We start from the raw sequence: 7,060 nt of genomic DNA on the forward strand, positions 1-7,060 counted from the left end.
TCATGAAGTGGTCCGTACAAGATAAGAAGATATATTAGGAACCAACATCAATGAATAGACAATGTAAAGTTAAGTTGAAAATTATTACTCTCAACAAATCTGTGAAACTTAATTGAGTAAGTAATGTGTAAGGGGTATTATAAGTTGGAGGTGCCGAACAATGTACTTCAAGTGGATGACAAACCATTGGTTGATATTCCTATAACATATTAACACCCATATTATTATATTATATGGTTATAATATGAAAGTTAATTGAATTGTATATATTTGGTATATATTTGGTATTCAAAATCATTATATAAAAGAACCTGAGATGTTGATTGATCTAAAATTGGAGTTCTGCTCTTCTTTCTATTTGCTTGTAGCTCAACCCAACTTTTGAAACGTTTATTCCCTTTCCTCTTAGTGCTTGGTCGAAGCTTGAATCCCCTAGGTTGTGTACCATTATTATTGGCCGACATTTGTGCATCATCCTTATATTTATCTGTAGGACTATTTGTTTGCAGTCGAAGCTTTGTGATTTTGCTGATTAAGTTGTTAATATTGTCATTAACTAGCTGACAATATTCTTCTGAAGTAGAAACATCACAGGCCAACCTAATCATTTTACCTGTTAGGTGACGGTATCGACGTATGGTACTAAGTTTAGGATCTCCTTCTACCTCTGTTCCTTTGACATTATGAATAATCCCACTACGACCATATGTTGTCCATCTCTTAAGTATGTATTTATCAAGGATAACTTTCATATCATTGGCTTCAAACATTTTCAATGCATGACAACAAAGTATGCCAAATGTTTCAAACTTCTTACAAGAGCAATATATAGTGCTTGAGGAAGGTTCAAACGTAACTGTCCATAATCTTTGTTGATGGACTTTAGTAATCACATATTCAACCAAAGGAGGAGTTGCAATCCTTTGTGAGATGCTACAAGCTAAGAATTGAGCAAACTGGTCTTGGAATAAGTTAAATATTGTATGTGTGTAAACCTTGGCCATTTGTATTAAGATTGGTGAAACCTTATACCGCAACATGGGTAGCTTATGGCGAGAGTCGTACTCATGTTTCAGCTCATTGTAACGCTTGTCTTCTACAACTCGTTCAAAATGAGCAAAGAATTGTTTGATACCAACACCAGGTTTCATACATGCCTTAAAATCATAGTTTAGACTTTCACTTAATTGAGTACTTCACATTCCAAGGGTAAACACATCCTTGAGATAACATGATGCCCATTTCTCCTTTATGGAATAAAGTGAAGTAATCCATGAATTTTCTTCAACATTATATTCTGTTATGAGACTTCTCCATGCATCCTCAAACTCAATTGAAGTATCAAAGTCATACATGCATTTTTTCAAATCTCTTAAAAAATTACTTTCTCCTTTCATCAAATTGCCAAGGTGTTTTATGCCATTTTGCATTAAATGCCATGTGCATAAAGCATGATGTGTATGAGGCATTATTTGGACAATTGCCTTGGGCATAGCTTGATCTTGGTCTGTAAAAATTGTTTGAGGTTGTTTTTGATTGTGTGCTTCCAAGAATGTCTCAAACAACCACTTAAAGGATTCTGCTGTTTCATCATACAACAGGGCTGCCCCAAAGATAACAACACCTCGATAATGATTAAAACCTGAAAACAAGGCTAGAGGTCTATTAGCTCGGTTGGTGCAATATGTAGTGTCTAATGATATGACTTCACCAAAACACCCGTAATCAATTACCATCTTCGCATCTGCCCAAAAAACATTTGTGATTTGTTCCTCAGCATCGATTTGGTATGCATGAAAAAATTATGGGTTCTCAATTAACTGTCGCAGAAAGTATTCCATTAAGCAACCAACTTCTCCATATAACATTCCCCTTTGTCTCTTAGCCTTCAAATAATTTTTTGCATCCAGAGGAGTATAGCCAACATTAGCTCGATGTCCTGCAAGTGTGCTCATTAGCTGAAATGAGGATTTCTGTTGCAATCTTAAGGACTCGGCCAAATCGATTTGATGAGCTTGGACTTCAGTTATGTTACGATGTGAAGCAAGCATGTGTGTTATTTCTAGAACTTGTAATGGATGATTATGCTCTTCAACAAACTCATGTACAACATATTTGTTGTTGCTTCCCAAAAATAATGTTATTCTTACAAGACAATCAGTCCTAGTTTCTGCCCTGGGCTTCATCACTGTTCTTTTATCATCTTTTCGATGTCCCTCTTTACAACAAACATACCGACAAGATGAAATAACACCATCAACCTTTCGCCTATTCCAGTATTGTTTCCTCACACCAAATCCTGTTATCCTTCCATATTCATACCAATATTTCCATGCTGCTTCAAGAGTGTCAAACTGTAACCCAACACGTGGCTTCCATGCAACATCCATGCATTCCATTTCCTTTTTAGAACAAAAATTCAAGAAGAAACATCATAACCATTGAATCCTCAAAATGAATATGGTAAATGAAAAACACAATGTCAAATAAATGTGCTTCTTTACACTGTCGTTTACGTTGTCAGATTGGCCCTTGGTTGTTGTTGATGTCGGTTAGCAGAACCTTCCCTAGTACAATCGTAGTAACAGAATTATCAGACTGGTCCTTTCTTAAGTGAATGATGTAGATACAAAAAGTGTCAAATTATATCAAATGCACACACGAGAAAATAAGTACAGACTACATAGAAGGGAAGAATGAAGCAAGCCTTTATTACTTCCAGTATACGTCAATGCAGTGAGCTTTTGGCGCCACTTAGAAAATTCATCTGCTTAAGCAAACATTTTTCGCTTAAGCGAAATTCCACTTAACTTATTCGCTTAAGTTACAATTATTAACAGTATTTTTCGCTTAAGCGTATACTCGCTAAAGCGAAAAAACTTAGCTTAAGCGAAATTTGCGACGGTTAACTTCTTCACAGTTCAAAGTAGCCTTGAATCTTCAAGACTTCTCATTTCACAGTACCTGCGTTCTATGTTCTGAAATTTCTCCTTCCTTCTCCCACCTCAAAACCCTAAACCCAACAGATTTCATTCCAGATTGTTTTTTAAATGAAAGTTCCACTGTCAGTCTTGTATATGATACATGCAAACTACTCTGAAACATGTATTTTTTATTTTGTAATGTGATAACAAACTAGATGTTTTGATTATTTCTTCCTAACTGTCATTTGGATACCCACCATGTTTATTTTGTACGCTGTTAAAATCGCTTAAGCCGTTTAACATCACTTAAGCGATTTGGTTGTCATACCTGAAATCCACAGGCTCAAAGATCGCTTAAGCGGATTTATTTAGCTTAAGCGAATCACATATGTTCAGTCATTTATGACATTGAAGTGAAATAACATGTCAGGTTCATTTAGGATATTGACTGATCTATTTTTAATCTAAAATTCATGATTTTATTTCTTATTTTAATTTCAGCATGGCACCTAAGAAGTCAATTCCTCAAAGAAAAAGGCAAAGACCTGAGGTTGGACAAAGTTCACATCAAAATGAAGTTATGGATGACCAAGAGGCACTAGAAACACAAACACATACACCAGTCTTATCATGGGATAGATTTAGGTTCAGAACTAGGGCAAAGGCTAAAAGATACATTCAATTGGAGCAAACAGAATTACTACCTGAGAGGAAAGTGGTATTAGAACAAGGAGAGTATGATGAATTTATGCAGGAAATTGTCAGAAGGAAATGGCAATATTTGATAAATCTTCCTAACCAAATACATGAAATTATTGTGAAAGAATTTTACGCAAATGCATGGCCGTTGATACCAGATAAGTCAAAGAGGAAGTCTTGGGTTCGTAGGCAAACAATTGCTTATGATAGGGAGGCTATTTCTGCACTTTTAGGCAATCCTATGACCTTACCAGAAGGCGAGCTTTGCCAATACCAACAACGTAGAAGGAGATTTTTAGGTTTTGTAGACCAGGAGGTAGCTAAGATCTTATGCATCCCCAGGAAAACCTTTGAGACAAATGTTGTTGGAAAGGCAATGAGGTTTAAGAGGAAAAGTTTAAATACTTTAGCACAAATCTGGACATCGTTTCTCTTTGCCAACATAGCCCCTACCACACACACCTCAGATGTTTGCATGCCTCGAGCATATCTGATTTATAGATTCATGGAGAAGTTAACTGTGGACATAGCAGTAAACATTTTAGATGAAATCCACCAATTTGTCATGTCCAACACCTCCACTACTGCAGCAGCAACAAAGCCTTTGGGTTTTCCTGCTTTGATTATTGCTTTATGTGCTTCACAAGGTGTTACGATTCCCAACTGCTCCAACCAAACAATTAAATTGAAGAAACCTATAAATTCTCAGTTCATCAGAAATTACTACATTAATCCATTAGAGCATCCTAATCCAGCTTCTTCTCAGCCGACCTCATCTGCAGCACCTGCAGCGACACCACCAACAACTACACCATCCATGCCTCACATGCAAAATACAGATTTTTGTATCATACACCATTTGACTCATATAGAACAACAAAACGCAACAAACAATTGAGCGTACACGCAGCTGAATGAGGCTTTTTACAAGTAAACTTTATTTAAAGAATTTCTTTTACATACTATTTTGGATATATTTAATTTGTTTAACATAAACCTCATTTTGTCAATTCACAGGTTTACATTACACCAACATCATGGAGAGACTTCTTTTTTCCCTTGGCCTACACCTGAAACTTTTGCAAGTATTGTATCCTGGCCTGGAGACACCCCAACTTTCCCAACTGAACACCAATTTGCACAGGATGATATCGTGCACCCAGAGGAGGGAGTTAACGAAGATATACAAGGAAATCAACCAGTGGTTGAAGACCAAGCACAAGAACAATTTAGAGAGGATGGGGATAATGCTGCATACAATGACGAACAACGTAATGAAGACTTCAATGACCAAGACTATGTGGCAGACATGATCAATCCTTAGTCCTCAAATTATTTATGGATGTATTTACTTTGAAATATTTCCTATTTTGTCATGGATTTAGTTTTGTATATGCTTTCATTTTGAACAATTATATTTTATTAATGGAATGGACTTAAGTTTTTATCCATGTTATGCTGGCAAAACCAATTGATATTTTGAAGTGTATTGAATAATGATATTTGATTCTGTTGTTCTGGAATGGAATGGTTATCACTTTTTGCATAATTTTTCCAATTTCTGCATAATTCGCTTAAGCCCTCAAATTCGCTTAAGTTATTTTAATTTCGCTCCAACCTCACAAGTTTGGCTTAAGCTATGCATCCATTCGCTTAAGCGAACCCAAATTAGCTTAAGCGATTTATGGTTCTGTGAATCAGTGCTCTCTGTCCCAAATTCGCTTGCATCCGCTTAAGCCAATAACGTATTCACTTAAGCGAATATACAATAGCTTAAGCGAGTACCTTCCCTGCAATACATGGCTCTCTATTCCAAATTCGCTTAATATGAGACAAGGCTCGCTTGAGCGAAACAGAGCGATTCCATATTCGCTTAAGCGGTGATTTATCGCTTAAGCGGATAATCTCCAACTCTCACTTGGCCTCGCTTTGAAGTCAGGATTCCATAAATGCGTCGCTTAAGCTAAAAACTTTGGCTTAACCAAAAATTCACTTAAATTCGCTTAAACCGTTGGAAATTCGCTTAAGCAAATTTGGACAGGACGCTCATGTTCGCGGCGCCAGAACATGAGAGGATCCGGATCCATTGATAACATTGAATTGTACAATTTCTAGTAACAACTCTCTTTTTTTTATTGTATGTGATTAAGCACATGTTGAAAAAAAGTGTATCATGAATTTATTAAATAAATACCAAACTAAAAATCAATTCTCACTCCATACATTGAAAAATAAATATTTTTGTAGAATAAATTTTTTTGTCATATACCCAATGACACGAAATAAAAACTAATATACAATAAATTTTATTAAAAATAACAAGATATTACACAGTTCAATATCAATAACATTAATTACTATAATTTTTAATAAAAATTATTATCTTTTAACATGTACCTAAAGTATATGTTATAAAATTTGTACATAAAACTACATGATTTAAATAAATTTATACACATATTTTAGTCATAATTAATAACCTTAAAATAATTTTGATAAAAATATTTTTACTCAACTTTAAATTAAATGAGCACTTGTCCCTTAGATAAAGATTGATTCTACAGTGTATTTGTTTGGTTTCGGGAACTTATAATAGACAAATTGTGTGTTTTACAGATACATATTATCTGTTTGACATTGTAATATTTTAATAAATGGATGGTATCCCAATCGGGATCAAGATCGTGCAGTGACCGCGTAAGAAAAAAAAATTACAATAAGTTAAAAAAGTATAATTAAAATGTAGCTTGTAAAATCCTTATTTTTAATTAACATAATAACAGTATAAAATCAGAGAAAATTCTAAGGAATTCAAAACAGAAAAACTTGAATAATAAGATATTAGCTTTTAAAATTGGTTAAAAGAACATCAAATAATATGGTCATATTTGTTTTCATAATGTACAGTTAGGACCGTTCATTTACATTTACAAATACTCAAAATAATATTGGTCCTAACGAGCAATCCGTCCACCAATGACTAAGTGGTACTAGTCTTCCTCATGCCAACCCTCTATCATCGCTAGGTCTTCAGAATCCAGCTCGTCGTCTGAGCTAAGGTATAGATCACCTGGATCGGTGATGACTTGAGTACCCGTAATCTACTCGATCGTCCATCGCGATAGTATTCTAGAATAGTCGTGATCATGGTACGTGACCAGATACGTTACTGCTGCTGGGGTTCTCTCAGTGCCAGAAAAGATATAAATACAAAGGGTATGATGGATTTGATGCATAGACAAATCAAAAGAGATGCTAAAAGCTAACTCCAACTCCATCATAACTACCTCACTATCATAAACAAGAATTTTTAAGTAACTAAGTCTCTAGTACTCGCCAAATACATCATTTACATTATCTATTATTAAACTATCTACTACTCTCATTCCCTCTATAGGTACTGTTATCTAGATTCCCTGAAGTGGTTACGTAAGGAT

General features: G+C 35.0%; 1 pseudogene; it reads right to left on the minus strand.

Moving 5' to 3' along the window:
- Positions 1 to 1,196: 1,196 nt before the first annotated feature.
- Positions 1,197 to 2,399, minus strand: LOC113855577 (annotated as a pseudogene).
- Between the last annotated feature and the right edge of the window lie 4,661 nt (positions 2,400 to 7,060).

This window comes from Abrus precatorius, unplaced genomic scaffold, assembly GCF_003935025.1.
Source record: "Abrus precatorius isolate BTA unplaced genomic scaffold, Abrus_2018 Scaffold11, whole genome shotgun sequence".
NCBI lineage: Eukaryota > Viridiplantae > Streptophyta > Magnoliopsida > Fabales > Fabaceae > Abrus > Abrus precatorius.